Source organism: Narcine bancroftii, chromosome 1 (genome assembly GCF_036971445.1).
Source record: "Narcine bancroftii isolate sNarBan1 chromosome 1, sNarBan1.hap1, whole genome shotgun sequence".
NCBI classification, from domain to species: Eukaryota; Metazoa; Chordata; class Chondrichthyes; order Torpediniformes; family Narcinidae; genus Narcine; species Narcine bancroftii.
The window spans coordinates 229125278-229151055 of NC_091469.1; positions in this window are offsets into that span (position 1 = coordinate 229125278).

Consider the following 25778-nt stretch of genomic DNA (forward strand, 5'->3'; position numbering starts at 1 on the left):
TTGTATGCCTTCTCTTTTTCTTTTATGGTTTTGACTTCTCTTGTCAGCCACAGTTGTGACATTTTTCCATTTGAATATTTCTTATATTATGATATGTATTTCCTTACATCTTCTCCATTTCTTGCAGAAAGTCCGGCCATTGCTGCTCTGCCGTAATCCCTGCAAAGGCCTCCTTCCAATCTACTTTGACAAGTTGTTCACTTATGCTACTGTAATTCCTTTTACTCCACTATTACAAGCTCCCATTTTAGTAAAATGGGATTATCCCTGTAAGGGACAGTATAGATAGGAAGGACTGAATGGTCACAGTTAACATTTAACATTTCACAGAAGCACAACACAAGTCACAGCACAGTGATAATTCAATACATTGGAAGAACTGAGGAAGGGCTTGTCACTGTCTGTTCCAGAATTCGATACATTTGCAAAGACATTATGATTTTGCAGGGGAGAACCATTCTGACTGCTGAAGAGAAAACAGCTTTTTGAAGCCACTTTTGTGGCCAGCCATTTTATAGAATTCAGAGCAAAGCGTGCTCTGTGAATGACTGGACCTTTTTAGTGGATTGACCTATGACAGGAGGGGATTTTTGAATCAAAATGCTTCAACTTGATTCTGACTAACAATGGGGGTCACTTGGAGAGACTGGTCCCAGGGTCTTGAAAGCTTTGTGGAGGCCGCCCATTCTCTACAGAAGAACCAGGAGTGTTATGAACACAGGTCGTGTAGATGGACATTTCTTCCAAGGCAACGCAAGAAGAATTCGTGAGTCTGTAACAGCCACAACTCCAGCCTTTCCATCAGTTCAGCAATAATTCTGGGCATCAAATTTCAAAGGCCTACAGTTCAACACTGAATGTGAAAGACTAAACTTTGAAGTAACTTTCTAGTGGCCTGGAATGCAATGGTTTGGGTATAACATGCGCGCGCACACACGCACACACACACGCACGCACGCACGCACTAGACACCTGCTGAGGATAGATTTAGTGTCAAGGATAGTTTAAGAGTTAAGACTATAATTTAAGAGTTAGAAATAAAATGAGTGTTTTAAAATTAAACACTGTCTCGTTCATTGCCTCTTGCTGTTCGCTATGCGCAGCTCGGAACACCACGGAACACCACTGAAATACCTACACATCCGATTTTATTTTTTCTTGTTAAATTTCAAATTGAACTCAGTCATATTGTGATCACTTCCCTCGAATGGTTCCTTTATTTTAAGATCTCTAATCATCTCGTGTGCATTATGCAGCATCCAATCTCAAAAAAGCCATCTTATGGGCTTTCCACAGAACCTCTCCCTCGACATTCAATTCTAACTTATTTTCCCCAATCCATTTGCATGTTGAAATACTCTGTGACTATCATAACCTTACCCTTCTCACACATCTTTTCTATCTGCTCTTGCAATTTGTTGTCCACAATGCAGCTATTGTTTGGAGGTCTGTATATAACAGCCGAGTGTCTTTTAATCCTTGCTATTTCTTAATTCAACCCACAATGATTCTATATCTTCTGTTCCTATGTCATCCATTTTAATGATTTAACATTGTTCCTTAACAACAGAGTCACCCCGCCCCCTCTGTTTATCAGCCGATCCTTTTGATACTCTATGTATCCGTGGTCATTCATGTCCCAATGACATCCATCCTTTTGCCACGACCCCGTGATGGCTGCATCATACCTGCCAATGTGTAGCTGTGTTACTTGGATGTCAGTTTTTTTTCCTTATGTTGTGTGCATTTAAATAGAAAAACTTTAGCTCTTTATTTGTTACATTAGACTCTGTGCCCGTGTTGCATTGCAGGGCATACCCATGGCTGGAATTTTGTCCTATCTGCCTGCCCTTCCACATAAGCTTCCTACTGGCTGTCTCATCTTGTGCGCCGACCATCTCTTCCTCTGCCTCTTCACTTTGGTTCCCACCCTTTGCGAATCTAGTTTAATCCCACCCCCTCAAGAGCATTAGCAAATCTCACTGCTAGGATATTGGTTCCCCTTGAGTTCAGGTGCAACCTGTTCCACTTGTACAGGCCACCCCATCCCCAGAAAAGGTTCCAATGATCCAAGAACTTGAAACCCTGCCCCCTGCACCTTCTGCTCAGCCACTATCTTCCTGTTCTGAACTTCCCTAGCTCGAGGCATCATGAGTAACCCAGAGATGACCACCTTAGAGGTCCTGCTCTTCAGCCTCTTTCCTAATTCCCTCAACTTATTTGTAGGACCTCTATCCCACTCCTGCCTATGTCATTTTTTGGTACATATGTTCCATGACCTCTGGCTGCTCACCAGCCCACTATAGAGTATTCTTCACCTGCTCAGAGAGATCCTGGATCCAAGCACCCCTGAGCAATGCACCAGCCCCTTTTGTGGCTTCAGAATCTCCCATCAATTCCCCTGACTATTGAGTACCCTGTGACTATCACATTTCTCCTTTGAGGCTCGGAGCCAACCACAGTGCTATTAGTCTGGCTGCTGCTGCCTTGGCCAGATAGATTGTCCCCCCCAGCATTATCTGAAGGGGTATACTTGTCACTGAAGGGAACGGCCACATGGGCATCCTGCACTGCCAGTTCTCTTTCCCTTTCCTGACTGTTACCCAACTCCTCCTAGAACATAGAACATTACAGCACAGTACATGCCTTGTGGCCCTCGATGTTGTGATGACCTATATATTCCTATCCAAATTTAGTACTAAGCCCTACTACCCCTAAACTGTCTATTTTTCTTTCACCCATGTGCCTGTTGAAGATACTCTTAAATGCCCCCAATGTTTCAGCCTCCACCAGCATACCTGGCAAGGCATTCCAGGCATCCACAACTCTTTGAGTACAAAACTTACCCTGATATCTCCCCTAAAGATTCCTCCTTCACTTTTCTCCCCTGGTGTTTGCTATTCCTGCCCTGAGAAAAAAAGGCCCTGGCTGTCCACTTTATCTATGCATCTCAGAATCTTGAAGTCCTCTATTAAGTTTCCTCTCATCCTTCTTTGCTCCAAAGAGAAAAGTCCCACCTCTGCTAACCTTGCCTCATAAGACATGTTTTCCAATCCAGACAAAATCTTGGTAAACCTCCTCTGCACCCTCTCCATAGCTTCCACATCCTTACTATAATGAGGTGACAAGAGCTGAACACAGCACTCTAAGTGTGGTCTTATCAGAGATTTGTAGAATTGCAACATGGTCTCTTGGCACTTGAATCCAACAACCCCCCCCCCCATTATTAAAGCCCAACATCTCTGACATCTAGGTCATTTAGAGATATCACAAAAAAGCAGGGGTTTCAGAAAAGATCCCTGCGTAACTCCACTAATCACTGACCTTCAGGCAGGAAACTTTCCGTCTACCACTACTCTCGGCTTTCTACATGGAAGCTGATTTTTAATCCACACAGCCAAGGTTCCCAGGATCCCACGCCTCATGACTTTCTGAAAGTGCCTCTCATGGAGGCCTTGTCAAATGCCTTACTAAAATGCATGTGGACCACATCTATCACCTACTTTCAAATTTTTCTTTTGTTACTTCCTCAAAATACTCAATTAGGCTCATGAAGCATGACCTTCCCTTCACAAAGCCATGGTGACTACCCTTGAGTAGACTGAACATCTCTGAATGCTCATAGATCCTATCCTTAAGAATCCCCTCCAATAGTTTGCACACCCCTGAGAATTCCCTTCTATTCTCCAATCCTCCAGCACCCTCCCTGTGGCCAAGGAGGACTCAAAGATCATAGCCATTAAAAGAATGGTACCCAACAGCTTCGGATAGATGTTTTTGTTGCAAAAAAGAGATTGGAACAACATTACATGCAATTTGGACATGGTCAAAAGTAAAAACTTTTTGGGAAGATCTAAACCTAATATTAAACAAAATCACAAAACAATAATATACAAAAGATCCAAAAAATGTCTGTTAAATAATATAAAAGACAAAAAATTAGGACTAAAATTAGACAAAGGCCAAATAAGATTTAAGATGATAGCAGTGGCAAAAAAATACATTATGACAACCTGGAAAATGGAAAGAAGCCTTAAAATAGAACAGTGGTGTACAGAAATAAACAAGTGTATTCCATTAGAACAAAATTACATACAATCTGAAAGACAAATGTACATTTTTTCGAACAAATTTGGGAACCGTACATAAAATATGTCGGAGAATGCCGACCACAAACCTCCATCTCGTAAAACAACATAATTATGAGCATAAGATTTAAATATGTGAAAGTAGACGATACGACTTTTTTTCCTTTTTTTTTGTTTTTTTTTGTTTTATCATTTATTGATTTTTGATGAGAGTGGGGAAGGGGAGAGAGGAAGTGGGGGAAAAGAAAAAATGTCACAATGTATATATTGTTGATCATTTGTGGATGTTGTTATTGATATGACTCCATAGTGCAAAAATTTTAAAAAAATTAAAAAAAGATCATAGCCACTGCCCCAGTTATCTCTTCCCTTCCTTCTCTCAGTAACCTGGGGTGTATCGTGTCTGGCCCTGGGGATGACAATCTTAATGTTTTTAAGAAGACACTTCCTGTTCCTTAATTTCAACACTGTCCATCACGCAAGCCTGTTCTATTCCGCCCTCACCCTGATAAAGGTCCTTTTCTCATGATACTGAAACAAAGGATTCATTTAGGACCTCCCCATCCTCCCCTGCCTCCAGATGCATGTTGCGTCCTTTAAGCTTAAATAGCCCCCACCTTCATTCTCATCAATCTTATGTTCTTCGTATACACATAGAATCCATTGGGAGTTCTCCTGAATCCTACTTGCCAAGGTCTTCTCAGACCCCCTTTGAGCTCTCCTAACTCCTTCCTTAAGTTCCTTCCTGGCTACCCCCTGTCTAGGTGTGATTTCATCCCCATAACTCCTGCTAATCACCCTCTCAGACTCTCAGATGATCCGGACAGTGGGCCAATTCCCTAACATGGTCCGTAGGGAGCTGCAGTTGGACGCACTTCTCACAGATGAAGTAATCGGGGATACTGTTGGCTTCCCCAACTATCCACATTCTGCAAGTAGTTAGGAAAACCTGTCCCTACCTTGTCTCAACTCTTGCACTTTTCCTCAGCCTCTACTCTCCAAAGGATCATGAGCCAAAGTCCCACTCCTATGTTGAGCGACTCATCCACTGGACACTCAGCTCAGGCTTCCCCTCTTTTTATTACCTACTGCTAATTGGCCATCGGAGGGAATGAAAAGAGCACCTACCTCTCCCACTGCTTTTTAAAGCCTTCCCCACTCCGGTAACAGTCCACTCTTGCAGTCCCCAATGGGAACACCCTCCGCAGCCTCCTTTAGAAGTGTAGGTGCTGCTGTTCTGAATCCAGGATAGGTTCAAGGAACTTTGTGTTCTCCACAATGGAACTGTTGATGTATTGAGGAGAATGGTTGACCTTTGTCCTGCTGAATCCACAATCATTTCCTTTGTCTTGTGTACATAGAGACTCAGGTCGTGGCTCTCGCACCATTTTGTGAGCTTTTCAATCTCCTCTCTCTATCATCTGGAAATTTGATGATTCTTTAGGAAGTGAATCTGAGGAGCAGTTTTGAGGCGTGGACAGTAGAGGAGTGATCACAGCCCTGAGGTGCACCAGTACTCGGCTACCAACATGGACTGACTGTGGTCTTTCCATCAAGAAGTCCAGAATCCAGTTGCAGAGAGGGATATTAAGTCACAGAAAGGATAGTTTATCTACCAGCCTCTTGAGGTATGATCGTGTAGAATCCAGCCTGGCGCATGAGGCATTGTTCTCTCAGTGAATCGGGAAGGAGAGGAGGGTCATGGATATTGCATCATTTGTGGATCAGTTTAAACAGTAGGCAAACTGGAATGGGTTCATTGCCCCGTAATAGTTAAGATTGCAGCCAGGAGACGGCAAGACATCCGTATCTCACCCACTATTTACTACATATTGAGAACTTCTCACCTTACCTCACTTAGTTCCAGAAAGTGGTACCCATAAAATGGACCTTTGTGCTTGTCCATTGCCCGTTTTGAATATGGGTTCACTCATCACATGAGAGCAAGACCCTTCCTACACCTGTCACTTGTGCAGAGTGCGTGAATCCAAGTCCTGGATTGAGTTGAACTCAGAAAGATTGGATGAGGGTCGGTTGTTGGTGAATAGTGGTTGGGATAGGAATTGCTGAGTTGTTCAATTTAAATTTATGGCCTCCAGTTTTAGACTCCCCTACTGTGGGGACAAATTTACGATATCATTCATCCTCATAATTTCTATACCTGAGGCTGAGGGATGATCTTAAACAGTAAAACCCTTCTTATCTGGAATTCAAGCAAAAGGCTGCCTCAAGCAAGCAGCAAAAATATAATGGAAAATAAAGAGGTAAAAAATACAGGTTTAAAATTGGTGTGCCTCACCATTAGTTCACCCAATCATGAAACACATAATCTCACACAACCTGAAAATTCACTTATCTAGCATCTACCAATCACCATAGGTGCTACATTTGGAGAGTCTGATCACATGGCTCTACTTCTACTTCCAGTGTACAAGCAGAGACTGAGGACTACAGCACTAGTTGTGAGGCAGTGAACATATGGTCAGGGCAGGTGTAAGAATGCCTGGAGTACTGCTTTGAATCGGTGGATAGGACCAGTCAAAGTCAATGAAACCAAGAATATAAATTCACACAAATGTAAACTAATTTATAATTTAGGTCGACAGCACAGTAATAAGCCCTTTTGGCTCATGAGCCCGCGCTACCCTCTTACACCCAATTTATCTACACCCATGCCTTGTTTTGAACAGTGGGAGAAAACTGGAGCAACCAGAGGAAACCCAGGCAGACAGGGGTAGAAAGTACTGTTATGAGCCCAGAGGACCCCAAAACCCAGCAGCATTAGAAATTCACTAAAACAAATGGTTACTTAAACAAAAGTTACTTTTAATTATCTTTAAACATGAAAACAGGATCAAACTTTAACTTATTACTATTAACCTAACTTAACCCCCTTCTGATTCTAAGTGCACGTGTATGTCATGTGTGTGTAAGTTCAGAAAAGTTCTTTGATTCACAGTCCAATCTCACTTCTCATTCCTCTAAGTTCACTGGTTGCAGGAAATTCTTATACTGTGCACAGAATTTAACATTTATAAAGTTTACCAGGCTTTGGTACTTCAAATGTAAATGGTTACCGCTCGCAAAGGTTCTGGTCGGTTTCCAGAGAGAGATTTGTTGCTCGTTGGACACCCACAACTGATCCCTTTCAATCAGCCACTTCAGTGTCTTGCTGAAGAAACGTGCCCCATCTGGCTTTTCCAGATGATAACCTCTTTCTTTCAGGTCATCACAGAGTTCCTTTTTGTTTCCCTTATTTCAAGTGAAACATTATGCAGCCAGTGTTCTCCTCTTGTATGGACCACAAGGGCATTAACCAGGCTGAACTAAGAACTCACAACCCATCTTCAAAATGGGGTTTTTCCACAAGCTTGTCAGCTTGTCCTGTTCCAGTTCCAGCTGTTGCTGCTGAACTGTAGAACTGAATTCTCTCTCTCTCTCTCTCTCTCTCTTTCTCTCTGACTCAGAGAAAAACCACATGACCCTCTTAGAACACCCAACTGCACTCAGACAGACTGCAGCTCCAGACCTAATCTTCTGAATCCGTTCATCTGTTGCTTTCAAAACAATAATCCATTACTCCACAGCATCTCCAGTTAACTCCGACTTGTGAAGTTCTTATTGGCATTCTTCAAAGTTTGTGCAAAGGCACCCGGAGCCTGAACTGTCAGAGCAGAGCTCTGGCATTTTAAATGAGGTCTGTTTTGAAGTGTTTGTACGTGACATACACTAAAAAACCTGCCACAATTTATCTCCTTTTAAAACATATCTATTTACAATATAAAATATAACAATCTGTCACAGTACAAACTCCTTACTGGTTTGGAACCCTTGTTGCTGGCGCAGTGCCATCCTTTAAAAATATTTTTAAAACATAGATATTTAAAAACAAAGAGAATTGTAACATTAAAATTGCTTCCTTGCAGGCAGTTGGAAGATAATATAATGGGAAATAGTAACTGACAGATAAAATGAAAGAATACATAGTCAATGTCTTTACCACAGAAAATATTACAGAAATAGATAAGCACTTTTGGTTTCACATTATTGAAAAACATTACTCGGTAAATTAATGGGACTGAAGGCCAACCAATCCCGTACACGTGGTGACTGCTGTGATTGTTGATGGTGTTTGGCCTGACATCATGAACTGAGGGACCTGCACTGTGCTGTAATGCTTTATGATCTATGAATTAATTTAAATCGATCAATTGATTTCTGGCCGATAAAGGAATCAAACAATATAGCAATGATGTAAATAGGCAGCACTGAGATAGATGCTCAGCCATAATCCCAGATAATTGTGGGATAGGCTTCTTGTTGGCCCATGCAGTCTGATCCTGTTCTGAATTTTCATGATCTTGTGAACTTCAGACTGACTCACCAAATATCACAGCATTTGATCGTTTGTAGTTTGTAACTTTGGGTCTTGGAGGGAATCATGATGTGGCAATAACTGGTAGCCTCCTACATAATTACTGATACTTTGGAATTCTATATTTCCACGTTTCCTTGTGACACAGAGGGAGACGATTTCACAAAATGGATCCTGGTATAATCCCATTTGCCAACTAATTTTGCATAAATATGCCAGGGGCATCTTACAGCAGCCAATTAATCTACCCAAAAGGACCTCTTTGGGATGTGGGAGAAAAACAGAACATCTGGATTCCAGGGAGCACATTCAAACTCCAGCAGACAAAACTGAAGATTACGAGTGAAACGAGACCGCTGGTGCTGTGAGTTCCAGAGCTAGCAGCTGTGTCACATGCTGCCACTTTCCGATGCCAAAATGGGAAGGTTTCGGGGAATTGTCGGGAGCGAGCTGATCCAAGGTGCAGTGAAGTACCCAAAGCATCAGCGAAGCTCTACTGATGCATGACACTGGCTGTTTTCAATCTAGTCTACAGCTATTACAACTGCAGGTTATGGACACAACTACCTTTTTTTTAATATTAGTGGGGTTTTTTTTAAGAATACAGGAATCATTGATTGCACATCAGTAACTAATAATGCTCTATGCCAAGGAGGGCTCAAAGAAAGGGGAGGAAATACATTCCTCAATGTACAGATGTTTTCCAAGGATAGTCTGACCACATGATGTGCTTGTATCAGGAATCCAATGAGTTGCTAGGACTCTATGCAGCATTCAAGATCTGTATTAGGGAGATATCAGCTGAATGATGACTCCAGTAAGATCTAGACTCTTCTCTTTAATCTTCAGGAATGTCACCAGTTGCTATGGAAATGGATAGGATTGAGAAGAGCTACAATGAAGCTAGGCGAATATCAGAGTGTTACATTTGTGGCCCGAAATGTGAAGTTAATAAAACATTAAACACAAGTTTTATCAGGTAAACTTCTCCGTTGTCTTTATTCTCCCGTTTCCTTTGTTCTCCTGCTTGTGTTCTTATCTCTCTCTCATACCACGTGACTTCCGGTACATCTCATACATATTCGTTATCGTGACATCCCTCCTTTAATCAGAAATAAACTTTACCTTCACTTACCAATATCCCTCGGAAACATACAAACATCATAACTAATGGTAATACTATAACTCAACTACATAAAATTTACTTCCTACAGCACTCATACATGCACTTTATGATATAAGATTAAAATACTGTCCCAAAGTTCTTATTAAAACTATGGCACAAAGTCTTCGTATCGTTTGGGCACTTTCCGGTTTCATTTCGGCCTGCCTGCGATATTGTCGTCGCTTCTCGGTTGTTCACTCTCGGCGTCGGACATACTGCTCGCCACGGCTTCGGGTGTTTCTGGCGCTCTAGTCACTTCATCAGGAGTGCTGGTAACTGCCTCTGGAACATCATCAGGTCTCTCAGTTTCAGCATCTCGTATTGGCCTTTCAACCTCTTCACTCGATATATCTCTGGACTGGTACCTTTTTACACCTGATACATTTCTCTTATACAGGACTCCAGTCGGAGACTTGACTGTCACCATACTGCCACTTCTGGATACGACAGTATAGGGTTGATGGTAATAAGGTGTGTCTAGCTTACCACCAGTTTCATGCCTCACTAGAACATTATCTCCTGGCATGATGTCTGAGTACTTGGCTCCACGTTTCGAATCTGTGTACAGCTTTGCTGCACCTTTCTTTTCAGCATCGTGGTCCCTCATCTCCTGGTCGTCTCGGATATCCTTTATTTCTGGCATTTTTGTGCGGATTTTTCTCCCAAAAAATGCTTCTGCAGGACTTTTTCCAGTGGTTGCATGAGGCGTTGCTTGATAGACAGCCACATAAGATAGCAATGCTTCTCGCCAATTTTGTCCTTCTGCGTGTGCAATCCTCAATCGTTTTTCAATGGACTGATTTTGTCTCTCTACTTCTCCGTTGGCTTACGGCCATTTCGGAGTTACTTTATGATGGTGGATACCTGTGGTCCTGATGTATTCCGCAAATGTCTCTGAAATGAATTGTGGACCATTGTCAGAGTATAATGTAACAGGTAATCCATATCTTGCAAATATCTCTGCTAATGCTTGTATTGTTTTTTCAGTGGTTGTGGACTTCAACACCACGTACTCATAGTATCTGCTGTAGTAATCTATCACTACCATAATTGATTCACCCGTCGGTAAAGGTCCAAGAAAATCAACAGCTACGTCGATCCATGGTCCTGTCGGAAGTTGCGTACTCCGGATCGGTTCTGGCGGATTACTCCTACTTGTGATTTGACATCCGTGACAAGTTTTAACAAATTTCTTGGCGTCTTTATCACAACCTGGCCACCATACCTTGGTCCTGAGGTTTTGCTTGGTACCAACAATGCCTAGGTGTCCTTCATGCGCTAAGGATACGATCTTCGGTCTCAATCTTTGCGGTATCACCAATCTGCAACCTCTTAATACACACTGTCTGATGCAACAAAGTTCGTCTCTAATGGGAATGTAAGCCTTGTGAGTACACTTGTCCCATTGTCCACTCTGCATGCATTCTCTTACTCCCATGAGTTCTGGATCACGTTCGGATTCTCTCTCGACTTCCTTCGTAGTCACAGCTTTCAGTGTCGACTGAATAGCTACGAAGCGTACAAAGGTCTCTGTTTCTGTTCCCAATTCTGACTTGGATTGTGGACCACCAACCTTCACCAATCTGGACAGCAGATCTGCAATGTTTGCTTTCCCTGCAATGTGGATTACTTTATATTTGTAGGGTTGTAGTCTGAGTACCCATCTCTCTATTCTGGCACATGGTTTGGATCTAGGTGCATAGATCACCTCTAATGGCTTATGATCTGTGATGAGTTCAAATTCAATGCTGTATAAATATGCATGGAACCTCTCACAGGCCCTTACAAGTCCGAGTGCTTCTTTCTCTGTCTGAGAGTAGCTTCTTTCCACATCTGATAACGATCTGCTGGCATAGGCAATGATTCTTGGTCCTCCATCATGCATCTGGACCAACACGGCTCCTAAACCAACTGGGCTGGCATCCGCTATGACTTTGGTTGATGCCGCCGGATCGTAATATCCAAGAGTTTTTGCATCTGTCAGGCTTTGCTTCAGCGCTGTGAACGTTTTCTTCTGCTCAGATCCACAATGAAATGGTACACCTTTTCTGATTAGTTTCCTTAGTGGTTCTGCCACTGTAGCGAAATTAGTAATGAACTTTGCACAAAAATTGACTAATCCTAGGAAACTCCTCACCTCTGTTGCGTTCTGAGGTGCACGTGCCTCTTCAATAGCTTTCACCTTGGCCTCTGCAGGGTTTAGTCCTTTCCGTGTAAGTCTGTGTCCCATGAAGTCCATTTCTGACACACCAAACTGGCACTTGTTTCCATTCACGGTAAGGCCTGCCTCCTGTAGTCTAGATAGTACACACCTCAACCGTTTCTCATGCTCTTCCTTCGTTGGTGCATGGACTATGATGTCGTCAGAAATGTTGGCAACTCCAGGAATGCCTTGAATCACTCGATGGATTTCATACCGGTAGATCTCCGAAGCTGCATTAATTCCAAATGATAGTCTCTTGTAACGATACAATCCACAGTGAGTCACAAATGTAGTTACATCTCGGGAACCTGGATCCAGCTCTAATTGATGATAGCCCCATTTCAGATCAATTTTTGAGAATACCTTGCTGGTAGTTAGTTCTTGAAGTATTTCCTCCACTGTTGGTATAGGGTGTCGTTCTCTAATTATAGCTTCATTGGCCATTCTCATGTCAACACATAGTCTTATGTCACCCTTTGGTTTGGGCACAATCACTACGGGACTGACCCATTGTGTCGAATGTTCCACAGGTTCAATAATGTCTTGTTCGATCAATTCTTTAATTTTGGCTTCGACTTTCCCACGAAGTCCAAACGGAGTTTGGCGCATTGGTTGTGCCTTGGGTTTGACCGTTTCATCTACCACTAGCTTCAATTGTCGACCTTTCAGCTTTCCTACTCCTTGGAAGACTGCGGGGAATTCTTGCTTCATATCCTCGTATGACTGAATTGAATTGACACAAGCTCCAATATGAAGTATTGCCAGGTCTTGCGCTGTGCTTCTACTCAGCAATGGTTCTCCCCTCTCTTCTATGACCATAAACTCTGCTTCGGTGTACTTATCTCCAGCTTCAACAGTTGCAGTAAAACATCCAATGGTCTGCAATGGCTTGGTTGCTGTGTATGGATACAGTTTCTTGGAACACTTCTTTGAGGTACAGATGATCTTTTTCCTTTTCAACTTCTCCCATAAATGTCGATCAATCACATTACTGTCACTGCCTGAGTCTACAATGACCTGCACTGTCACTCCACCAATGATCACTGGGACCTTCTCATGATTTATCTCATTCAACGTAAATTGGTAACAACTCTGTTCCTCCTGGGTATCATCATCGTCACCATCTATCTGGCGAATGGTATCTTTCTTTCCAGGATTCTTTCCTTTCCCCCAGGCTTTGCCTTTGGAAGTTGTACTCTTCCTCTTCTGGTCTGCATTGGACTTGCTTTTGCACTTCTTTGCAAAGTGGTCCTTACCTCCACACTTTCTGCAAACTTTGCCTTTGGCCGGGCAATATGGGTCTTTTCCAAAGTGACCTCGGTTTCCACATCGATAACACTCCACGTCCTGTGTCAACGTATATCTTGGCTGATTATGGCGATGTGAGAACCTCTTAATTTGCTGGCTTGAGTTGTCTTTCAGGGTCATGGTATGAAATTGCCCTTCAACAGCCTCTAATGCAGCAGCAATAGTTAAAGCATCGGTGAGTTCCAACTCACTCCCTCTTTCCAGTAGACGTCTTCTGAGTTTATCTGATCTGCAGTGCTGTACGACTTGATCCAATAATTGGTTGTCCAAATCAGCTGACATGTAATTGCATCCAACAGCTAGCTGGCGTAGTCTCGTCACGAACTGAGCAATTGTCTGGCCATCTTCTTGTCTCGTTCTCCGAAACAAATGGCGTTGAAATGTAGCATTCGGTGTCACTACATAGTGTGCATTTAATGCATCTACCACTTTCCGGTACTCATCCTTTCTTCCAGTATTCAAAAGTGTCTTAAATGTTTCCAGAACTGCAGGTCCCGTAGTGAAAAGAAGTAACGCCCTTCTCTGCGCTTTTGTGGCCCGAAATGTGAAGTTAATGAAACATTAAACACAAGTTTTATCAGGTAAACTTCTCAGTGGCTTTTTGTTCAACTGTACCGGTATCTAGAAATAGGCCACGACTGTCGGCATAGGATTCAAATTCTTCCAGCCATGCCTTCCACTTCACACTTACAGTGCTTGCATCACCCGTTGGGTCAAAATGAGCAATTCCACTATGTGTTAGAAAGTCATCGTTTGCACCAGCCATGAGGAAATATTCCAGCCCCAAAAGTACTGAGACAAAGAGAAAATTCTTATCACCTTGAAGTTGTCTGTAATCCTCTGTAATCTTGTTTAGTCTTTAATTTTCTTCAAACTTATCCCATCCTCGTCACCAATGTCACATTTGTGGCCCAAAATGTGAAATTAATAAAACATTAAATAGAAGTTTTATCAGGTAAACTTCTCCGTTGTCTTTATTCTCCCGTTTCCTTTGTTCTCCTGCTTGTGTTCTTATCTCTCTCTCATACCACGTGACTTCCGGTACATCTCATACATATTCATTATCATGACACAGAGTGCTTGTTAAAGTGTTGTACAACAGGAGGGAAAGAGATAGTGAGGTTTAGGAAGGGAATTACGTACGTATTAGGGGACATTCTCTCATAGCAGATGTGCATAAAAGGATAGGCGGTTTCGAGGAGAACCGAGAAATAACTTTTTTATGAACAATCTGAGTGGTTGGTAGAAAGAGTGACTCTCACAAAATTTAAAATAATTAAAGAAATATCTGAACAAGTATTTGAATCATCAATGCAGCTAAGTGCTGGTAAGTAGGATTACTTAGATAGGCACTTGATGGTTGGAGTGGATGTTGTGTGCCAAAAAGCCTCTTTCTGTATTGCATGACTCGAGCACCCGATAACAAAAATGCAGTAGTTAACAATGTAAACAAATGCAAAAGGCCTTTGTAACAGCAATATTAAAATGCAGAGCCTTGGTACAGCTATACAAAGCCTTGATGGACTAAACCTTGGCAGAGCACTCTAAAGTCATATTGGTCTTTAAATTTACAAGAACGTGGTTGAGATAGATTATGAGGAATGACTGTCCAAAATAAAAATATATCTGCTGGTCTACAGAAAGTTAAGCAATAATTTTATTCCTGTGTTGAGGATCTTAAAAAAATAAATTAAATCATGGATAGAGAGTTACTGATGGAATATGTTGGATAAGATTACCTAATCTTGACTTCTGGTCTGAAGATAAGGAAACTCTTTTTTTCTAAACAAAATGCAGAAGGAATACAATTATTTTTCCATCAAATAACAGCATTAAAATTTTAATTCTGAGTTTATGGACTTTGGCAAAAGGTATTAGGGGATACAGAAACAAAGGAAGTGGATAGAAGTAAGACTGAGACCAGCAGCCATGATCTTATTGAATAGCCCTAAGAAGCTGAATTGTTCAATATTGTCATGTAATAATGCATAAAATGTAATATTACACAAAATACCTACTGCCTGTTGTAAGACAGACAAAGAGTGACCATTAGTATGGCCTGGCACCTCTTGGAGGAAGAGAAGCAAAATAATACCTTCGGAGACACTGAGTACTCATGGATTTGACTCCAGCGCTCCTGCAACCTCTGAAACTGCACAGATCCCTGTTTGATCTATTGGCAACCTGAGCTCCAGATCCAAAGCTCCAACACCATCAGGTAGCCCTCAGCACCTGAAATCATTTGGGAGCCCTTCTTGCCCTCAGCATCCTCACGAATACTAGTTCCGCGAGTCTCTAGACTGCAAGTCACTAACCTCGTACAGCCTGTGTCGAACCTTCAGCCGCTAAGCCCCCTGCCCCCCCCCCACTGTCTGCTGCTGTGGTCACCATCCTGTAGAGTCATCTCCTCTGCTTCTCCTTCTCAATGGGGGGGGGAAGGTGTTCTCCCATTTCTGGTGCCCTGTGCCAGTTCACTACTCCCACAGATTCTGCAACCCCCCTTAAGGCTGCTGCTAAGCACAGGCGCCGCAATCTTGGGCCTGGCCCTGGCAGTTCCAGGATTTTTTATTAAAAACCCTGTTGGCTCCTTTAACAGGCCGTTTGAAGCCTGTGCAGAGATGCCAGCTGTAGGACTGGGCAGTTGGATCCTGAGGAGTAGCATTGTGTCTTCGCTTCCCGCTGTCTGGGGTCCGTACCAATGGTAGCACTGCCATCACAGCAGCTCCGACAGTGGGCCATTTTTTTCCTCTCTCCATTTTCAGAACAAGGAGGTGTGGTGCCTTGTGGTGCACTTGACTGATTTGTATGGTTTATATGTTGAGAAAGATTAACTACCTTCAAACCAGGAACAGAATGATGAGGGTTAAGGGACTGTGTTTGATATGAATAGTAAGGACCATCTATAAACTACCATCTTGGCCGTAGAAATTCCAAAATAAAAAACGATTATATTTATGGATCTGTTGCTTGGTGAGGCTAGCAATTAAGTTTTGGCGAAAAATCAATGAGGTATTGTTTATAATAGAGTGAGCTACTGTATATACTTCAGTAAATCATCAATATAATTTTTCCCTCCACTCTTTACCACCAGTTAATCATAGGTTGTGCAACTGTCTCAAAAGACCCAGTAGGTTGACTGCTCTATTTCTGTTTCTATTGTCTTTTTATATTGTGGTGATACAACCACCAGCCTACTGCAAGGGGCGATCTCTGTACCTGCAAGAAGATCACTTGGCAGGCTGTCAGTTTCCCGACCTGAATAGACCCTCCCTAGGGGGCTGACTCTACCTGCCCGGCTGTCAATCAGCCGACCCGAATATAGACCTGAGCCGGCCCCTCCTGAGCCAGTCACACGGGAGCCACCGAAGCATGAACTGATGTTCAGATTTTTACCTGTTGTACAGTCTTCTGAGTTTTGTGCTTGCTCGCTGCTATCTCAGCACACCACATATATTCCTTGCTGCTTAGCTGATCCACTACATTTACTGACCTTTTGACCTAATGTCTGAGCCAGAGCATACTTCTGCTGGACCCTGGATTGCCCACTGCCACTTAGTCCTTCAACCTCTACCCATGCCAAATTTATGCCTGTTTGTGATGGGAGAATTCCAGGTTCCTTGTGTGGTGATATGTAATTACACCACTAGGTCACCAGGGGTCATCCCGGTGACCTTGTATAGAAAGCAGTCCAGAGCTACAGTCTAGCCTTCCAGGTTTGTCTTGTCTAAGACAAGACCTCTTAGTGTACATATTAGTTTATTAAAGCTGTCTTATACTCACACTGCTGGTGTGGTTATTGTCAGTACACCTTGATTTCTTTTTCTGAAGAACTGTTGTCTGTTATTGTCCAGAATTATCTGAATTTTATTCTTCCCAACCTGAATTCTCACAGCAGAGGCAATTAGTTGTCTATATCTAGCCTACCAATCTACCAGTTCCTGTGATTGTCTCAGATAGATACTACGTATTCTGTTTGTATTCATGGGAATACAAACCAAATTCTTGTCACCTGTCCATATAAATGATCTCTTTCTGCCCTAACATCGCTCTGGTAAATCCCAGATGTTTTAACATCAAGACCTCCCAATGGTGAATAATGGGATTAAAACTTGACAGCTAAAGAAGTGATGACAGGGGAGGCAGAAAAATATCATTACTGCTGAGGGAGATGGTCCTAAGGGTAGCTATTTGTGGAGAGGCAGACATAGAACACAAGAGGATCAGTGACCCAAGCAGAAAGTGTTACAGCCAGTCTCAATGAAGAGTTTCAGATTCAGATTTCAAATTTATTGTCAGAGTACATACATGACATCACGCACAAGCTTGAGATTCTTTTTCCTGCGGGCGAGGCAGAATTATCACTTATTGGCAGGGCAAAAAAATTGTACACAACAAATACATGTAAACAAATAAAGAAATGTAAACAAACTGACTGTGCAATACAGAAAGAAAAGAATAAATGAAGTGCACAAGTAAGAGTCCTTAAATGAGTCCCTGATTGAGTTTGTTGTTGAGGAGTCTGATGGTTGAGGGGTAGCAGCTGTTTCTGAACCTGGTGGTGTGAGTCTTGTGTACCTCTTTCCTGATAGTAACAGTGAGAACAGAGCATGTGCTGGGCTGTGTGGATTCTTGATGATTGCTGCTTTCCGACGGCAGCGTTCCCTGTAGATATTCTTGATGGTGGAGAGGGTTTTGCCTGTGATGTTCTGGGATGTATCCACTACCATTTGCAGGGCTTTATGCTCAGGAATATTGGTGTCCCCATACCAGACCATGATGCAGCTGTCAGCACACTTTCCACCATACATCTGTAGAAATTTGCCAAGATTTCCAATGTCAGAACAAACTTCCGCAAACTCCTGAGAAAGTAAAGGTGCTGATGTGGCAGCTCACCACAAGGCAGGCGAACCAGTCCCACTTGTAAGCCACATGGCGGGGCAGCCGGCCAAAATGGCGCAGTTGGGGGTTTCCCTTCCTTCCAGCTCGGGGCTCAGAAACCCGCGCTTGGGGACCACATGACACCTGGATGACATCAGCACCCTTCAGCACGGTTCTCAGCCAGGTCCGGGCTGGGAGTATAAGTGCAGCACAGCAGCCTGCAATAAACTAGTCTGCTCACTGAGCTCAACCCATCTGGTTGCGTGTGTTATTGCAGGAGCAGTGTAGCTGCTGCTACACTGACATGCTTTCTTCACAATGTCATAGTGGGTCCAGGAAAGATCCTTCAAGATAGTGACTCCAAAGAACTTAAAATTAGCTCATCTTCTCCACCTCTAATTCCCCCTATGATTACTGGAACGTACACAACTGGTTTTCCTTTTCTGAAGTCAACAATCAGCTCCTTGGTTTTGGTGACATTGAGTGCGAGATTGTTGTTAGTACACCATTTAGCCACATTTTCAATTTCCCTCCTGTATGCCGACTCATCATCCCTTTTTATACAACCCACTATCGTGGTATCATCAGGAAATTTATGCATGTTGTTGTTGTTGTTAGGAATTAAAGTACCTTTAAAGAAATTGCTCGAGACAAAAATTGAGAACAAAGAACATTTATTACTACAACAATGCAAAGTTGGGTGCTTCCCCTTACCCTGGGAATACACACACATACTGGGGCTCACCCAACTTTTATACAGTCAATTTCAGTATCAGAATGCCCTCCCCCTTACATTCTTCTGCCCCCTGGATGGGTTTGGCATAGGTAATTCTTCCTGCCTACGTGCAGTTTCAGTACACTTGGAGGACCAGGGGGTATCCTGTGGGTGCCCCATCATGTCATTGTCCTTATTCACACCTTCCTGATTCTCTGGGCTACAGTCTCTTGATATGCAGAGTTGACTCATTCTATCTAGGGTTGGCTAATTTCATATGTATAAATCTGTGTATGGTTAGCTAATTAGAAATGTATGACTTGGTACTTCTGTCCAGGGCTAGGAGACCCTTATCTGATCCAGACTACCTCAACTTCCTACATTCTATTGTACCTTACCATTCCTTATCTTAGTCCTATGGTCTTGTCACAAAGGATAGAAGATTCTTATGTTAATCGTGCTGACTCTGCTTTCCTGCATCCTAAGCCCCAAACTTATCCTGTTTGAACTGGTTTCAGCCATTTTACTGATGAACTTTAGTTTCTTCCATGTTCATAATTTTAGGTCAATTTTCCCATCTCTCACATTGTCATACTGAGCCACATAAATATAAATGTATAGTGAGTAGAGCAGGGGGCTAAGAACAGCCCTGTGGTGCTCCGGTACTAATGGAGATTATGGAGGAGATGTTCTTACCGATCCACACTGATTGTAGTCTAAAGATGAGGAAATCCAGGATCCAATTGTAGAGTTGGGTGTGGAGCCCTAGCCTTGGGGTATGCTGATCAGTTTTGAGGGGATGATAGTGTTAAATGGCGAACTGTAGTCGATAAAAAGCATCCTGATGAATGCATCTTTGTTCTCTAGATGTTCCAGGGCTTTGTGTAGAGCCAGTAAGATGGCATCCACCATAAATCTACTGCTGCAGTAGGTGAATTGGAATGGATCCATGTCATTGCTCAGTTTTGCTGCTTCATGTTTTGACTTGAAACATAAACCATTACACTATATTTCTCCCACTGATGATGCATGAACCATTATGTTCCTCCAGCAGATTGTGTTTAGCTGCAGAGTGCAATCCCAGTCTCTTAAATTGGCAAATAGTTTCTTTAGCATGGTTCCTCTTTATTGTCTGAGATAACTTTTGTTGTTGAAGGGTGCTTTCCTTCAGAAGAGCTCAACAATAAGTATTGGGTTAGTGGTTATTGAGTATCTTCAGTATTGACCCCAGTGAGAGCTGCTGCTTAGTGGGAGGCTTAGTGGGATTGCCAGTATCATTCTCTGTAAGTATAGATTCCTGAAACCATGTCATGGGATCACATTCTTGATACACTAAGTCTTTTTTTGCTACAGGGAGTTGTAATTAGATGTCTATAATTACATGAAATTTAAAATATCTTTGTAGTTGTAATAATCAAACATTACCACACAATACAGGGTCTTTGGCCTACGATGTTGAGCTGATATTTCATTTTTTTTTATAAGCCTACTCAAAAAACGAAACCATCCCTATCTCATAACCCTCTATTATTTTTCACCTATGAGCCAGTCTGAGTCCATTAAAAATTCCCATTATACCACCCTCCACCACCAATGGCAATGCATTCTAGCCACCCATTATTCTCCGTGTAAAAAAAAAATCCCTGATGTTGCCCTTAAACCTTCCTCGCTTCAAGTTGTACTAATATTGTTCGGTGTTTGCTACTTTCACCCTAGGAAAAAGGTGCTGGCGGTCCACCCTATCTCTGCCTCTCATCATCTTGCAGACCTTTATTGAGTTACCTCTCATCCTTCTTCACTCCAAAGAGAAAACCCTGGCCTTGCCTCATAAGACATATTCTCCATTCCAGGCCACATCCTGCTAAGTCTCCTCTGCACCTTCTCCATAGCTTCCACATCCTTCCTAAAATGAAGTGACCAGAACAGAACACAGTACAATGAATTCCAAGTGTGAATTGACATTGGCTGGAATCCATGAGCAAAATAATGTTGACTTTAATGTAGGCAGCATTGCTAGTGTGTAAATCATCCAGAAGTGCTGATTTACTTTTGAACTGCAAATTGCCAATAATTGCAGGGTGATTTGTACCATTCTGTCATTAGTCATTTGAAAATAGGAGCTTAATCTTAATCTCACCAGGAGTTTCAAGAAATAACTGCATTTATGCATTAATTATCAATTAAATTCATCTTAATGTGTTTTATTTTAAAACCTAAGTATGCTTTTAATGTGATAAGATTTATGTCCCTGAAAACCTCTTATTACCTCCACTGACCAGAAAAGGAATAATTGGATAATTGACACTTGGAGTTTCTCTCCTCCATGTTGTATCTTGTTCTTAAAGATGTATTTTTTTTTCTTTTTCTATTTTTTCTCAGTCAATTCTTTTCATTACCCTTGGTTTTTCCTTATAATTGATAATGAGTTTATTGTCATACACGAGTACCATGTACATTAGCACCAAAATCCTTATTTAGTGCAGTCAAGCAGGTACTTTGTAAAGAAAATTTCAATTGTATACATTAAATTACCCCCAGTATGGGAAGAGATAATAAATATAAAGCTGCCAAATATTCAGAGTTACAGTTTGAGTGAGAAAAAAGTGGCATTTTAATTTCGTAGACAAGTCTTTTCATGGTCCCAGTGTAATTTATGGTCAGGATAGTAAAGAGAGGTTGCAGAGCCTGATAAGCATTGGGAAGAAAAACTGTTCCTGAATCCAGAGTTGCTGGGGTTCAGGCTTCTGCATCTTCTTCCCAAATATAGCAGCGAGATGAGATTGTGACCAAGGGGATGGGGTCCTTTTTGTCAGCTGCCTTCTTGGGACACCATCTCTTATAGCTATCTTCAGCGGATGGGAGGTTTTACTTTCTTTATAAAGTACGTCCTATCCATTAAAGAAATCTATAAATGAATGAAGAAAGAATCATGTAATCAAACAGCGTAAAATAGAAGATTTGGCCCACTTAACAAAGCCCACCCTGGACTATTCCCATTTGACTGCATTTGGCCCATGTCCTTTCATGTCTATCCATAAATTTGTCCAGATTTCTTTTCAATGTTAAATTATACATTTCTATAGTATCATATGGCAGTTTGTTCCAATTATAGACTATGCTCCAAATAAAGATGTTGCCCTTCTTGTCCTTCATCTCTCACCTCTTCCCTTAAACATCTGCTCTTTCATTGTTGAATTGTCTAATCTCGGTAAAAGACTGTGAAAATTCACTTTATTCATCCCCTCATGATTTTATAAACCTCTATAATTGATCAGGGAATCCCTGGAGGTGCATGACAAGAGAGGCCCGAGTCAGCATTGTTTACTTAAAGGAAAATCATGCCTGACAAACCGATTGCAATTTTTAAAAAAAGAGTTAACAAATAGGATAGACAGGGGAGATGCAGAGGATGTTGCGTTATTGGTTTTCAAAAGGCCTTCGACAAGGTAAGGCCACTAAACAAGATGAAAACCCATGGAATTACAGGAAGGATACTGGTATGGAGAGAGCATTGGCTGATCAGCAGCACACAGAGAATAGGGGATCCTGATTGGCTACCAACTACCAGTGGTGTTCTGCAGGGGTTGGAGTTGGGGGATGTTTCTTATTACATGGAATATAAATGATTTAGATTATGGAATAGTTGGCTTTATGGATAAATTTGCAGATGATACCAAAATAGGTGGTAGGGAAGGCGGTGCCGAGGATACTGCAGAGAGACTTGGATAGATTAGGAGAATGAGCAAAGAGGTAGCAGATGAAATACAAGTTGGAAAGTGTATGGTCATGCACTTTGGTAGAAGAAATAGATGGGCAGACTTTTATTTAGATAGGGAGAAAATTAAAAATACCAAGGTGCAAAGGGACTAGGGAGTCCTCATGCAGGATGACCTCCAGGTTGAGTCGGTGGTGAAGAATGTGAATGCAATGTTGGCATTCATTTCTAGAGGAATAGTAGGGATGTAATGTTGAGACTCTATTAAGCACTGGTGGGACCTCTGTTGGAGTACTGTGTACAGTTTTAGATGCCTTGTTTGAGAAAAGATGTGCTGATGTTGGAGAAAGTTTAGAGAAGATTTACTAGAATAATAGGATTAGCATATGAGGATCATTTGTTGGCTCTTGGACTGTACTTGTTGGAGTACAAAAGGATGAGGGGGACCTCATAGAGGTATTTTGAATGCTGAATAGCCTGGACAGAGTAGATTGGCAATGATGTTTCCCATTGTAAGGGATTTACGAACAAGAGGACTGTTATGAGCCAAAGGACCCTAAAACCCAGCAGCAATAGATATTCACCAAGACAAATGGTTACTTCAACAAAAGTTGCTTTTAATTATCTTTAAACATGAAAACAGAATCACCCTTTAACTTATTACTTTTGACTTAACTAACCTAACTTAACCCTCTTCTAATTCTCAGCTCACATGTATGTAATGAGTATGTAAGTTCAGAAAAGTTCTTTGATTCACAATCCAATCTCACTTCTCATTCCTCCAAGTTGACTGGTTGCAGACAATTCTTATACTGTGCACAGAATTTAACATTTATGAAGTTCACCAGGCTTTGGTGCTTGAAAGGTAAATAGTTACCACTCAGGAAGGTTCTTGTTGGTTTTCAGAGAGAGTTTTGTTGTTCACTGGACACCCACAACTGATTCCCTGTAACCACCCACTTCTGTGTCTTGCCTAAGAAACATGCCCTATCAGGATTCTCCAGATGATAACCTCTTTCTTTCAGGTCACCACAGAGTTCCTTTTTGTTTCCCTTATTTCAAGTGAAACATGAGGCAGCCAGTCCTCTCCTCTTGCATGAACCACAAGGCTTTAACCAGGTTGAACTAAGTACTCACAACCCATCTGCAAAATGGGGTTTTCCACAAGCTTGCCAGCTTGTCCTGTTCTAGTCTCTCTCTCTCTCTCTCTCTCTCTCTCTCTCTCTCTCTCACACTCTCTCTCTCTCTCTCTCTCTCTCTCTCTCTCTCTCTCAGAAAGCCTATTTTACTCTCTCTGCTTGCAAAACCACGACCCCTCTTAGAACAGCAAGTTCCACTCCAGACAGCCTGCAGCTCCATCGAGTTCTTTCATCTGTTGCCTTTTTGTAAACAACAATCCATTAGTGAAGTCTCTTGGGCACTCTCCAAAGCTTTTGCAAAGGCTCTTGGCTAGCATGAGCAGAGCTCCAGTATTTTAAATAAGATCTGTTTTAAAGTGTTTGTATGTGACCTACACTAAAAAACCTGCTCCGATTTATCTCCCAAAATCATATCTATATACAATACAAACACAACATAATCTGTCACAGAACATAACTTCAGGATAAAAGGGCATCAATTTAAAACAGAGATGAAGAAAAAAAGCTTTACTCAGATGGTTCATTAGCCTGTGGAACTTGTTGCCACAGGCGGCTGTAGAAGTCAGGTCATTGGGTATATTTAAGGCAGATATTGACAGCTATTTGATTAGTCAGGGCATCGAGGATTAGGCAGAGAAAGCCAAGGAGTGGGGCTGAGTGTGGATGGATTTGCTCATGATTAGAATGGTGGAGCAGGCTCGCTGGGCCAATGGACCTACTTCCGCTCTTATATCTTATGATAATATCAGCTGTCGGCCTCTTTTATTTTAGGGAATAAAGACCCAGCATATCTAAATTCTCTTATAGGCACATATCCTCTAGTTGAAGCAATATCTTGCTGAATCTCCTCTGCATTTCTTCCAATGTATTAATATCCTTTCTATAGGTGGAAGACCAGTATTCCATGTGTGGTATCACCAATGCCTTGTACAACTGAATCATGAGGTCTTTACTTTTGCACTCATAACCTTGTGAAATGAAGGTGAGCGTGGCAAAGGCTTATTCACCACCTTGAACACCTGAGTTGTCAGTTTCAGAGAATGATGCACCTCTATGCCTGATCTCTCTGCTTTACAATACTCTGCAAGGCCCTGCCATTCACTATGTAAGACCCAGCTTGATTTGACCCACCAAAGTGTCACACCTCACATTTGTAAGAGTTAAATTCTATTTTCTACTCTACCTGACTAATCTGAATCCTGCTGTGATGAAGATGATGAGTTTATTGTAATATACATTGTACAACATACACATGCACCAAAATTGTTGCTTGTTCAGCTGAACATGTACTTGCAAAGAAAAAAACTATAATAATAAACTGATTGAATTAAATTAAAAGAGACGGTAAGATAGGTAGAAATATTCACAGTAATCCTAGTGCAAAAACCTTTCATGTTATTGGAGCAGTCCATGATTAACATATCAAGGAGATTTTGAAGACCCTGATTGCTGTTGGAAATAAACTGTTCTTGAACCTGGATGTGATGCTTTTTATCTTCTGCACCTTCTGCCTGAAAGTAGCAGTGAGTAGGGGTTGTGACAAGGGTGGTGGAGATCCTTTATGATGTTGGTTGCTTCTTGAGGCAGTGCCTCACATACACGTTTATAACGGATGGGAGGTCAGAGCCTGTGATGGAGTTTGTTTTTGGAATATTTTATTTAATCAACATATACATGATGATATTAACAAACAATAACAAATCACAATATTACAGTGTCGACAAATATATGTTGAAAGTATATATAGAAAGTAAAATCAAAAACTGAAGCTAAAAACTAAAAAAATCCCCTAAACCCCCCCTCCCTCTGTGGTGATATGACCACCAGCCTACTGCAGGAAGACCACCTAAGGAATGGACCCCACCTAGCCAGCTGTCAATCAGCCAATCTGAATAGACCCACTAAGGGGCTGATTCCATCTGGCCGGCTATCAATCAGCTGAACTGAATATAAACCTGAGCTGGCCCCTCCTGAGCCAGTCACATGGGGAGCCACCAAGGCTTGAACTGGTCTTCAGACTTGTACTGGAATAAAGCCTGTTGTACAATCTATTGAGTTTTCTGCTTGCTTGCTGCTACCTCAGTGCACCACACTCCCACACTCCCTTAACCTAATCTAATCCCATAACTAATCTAAATATATTGTATAATACATAATAACATAACATAACTGCATATTATTTTGGATTGCTT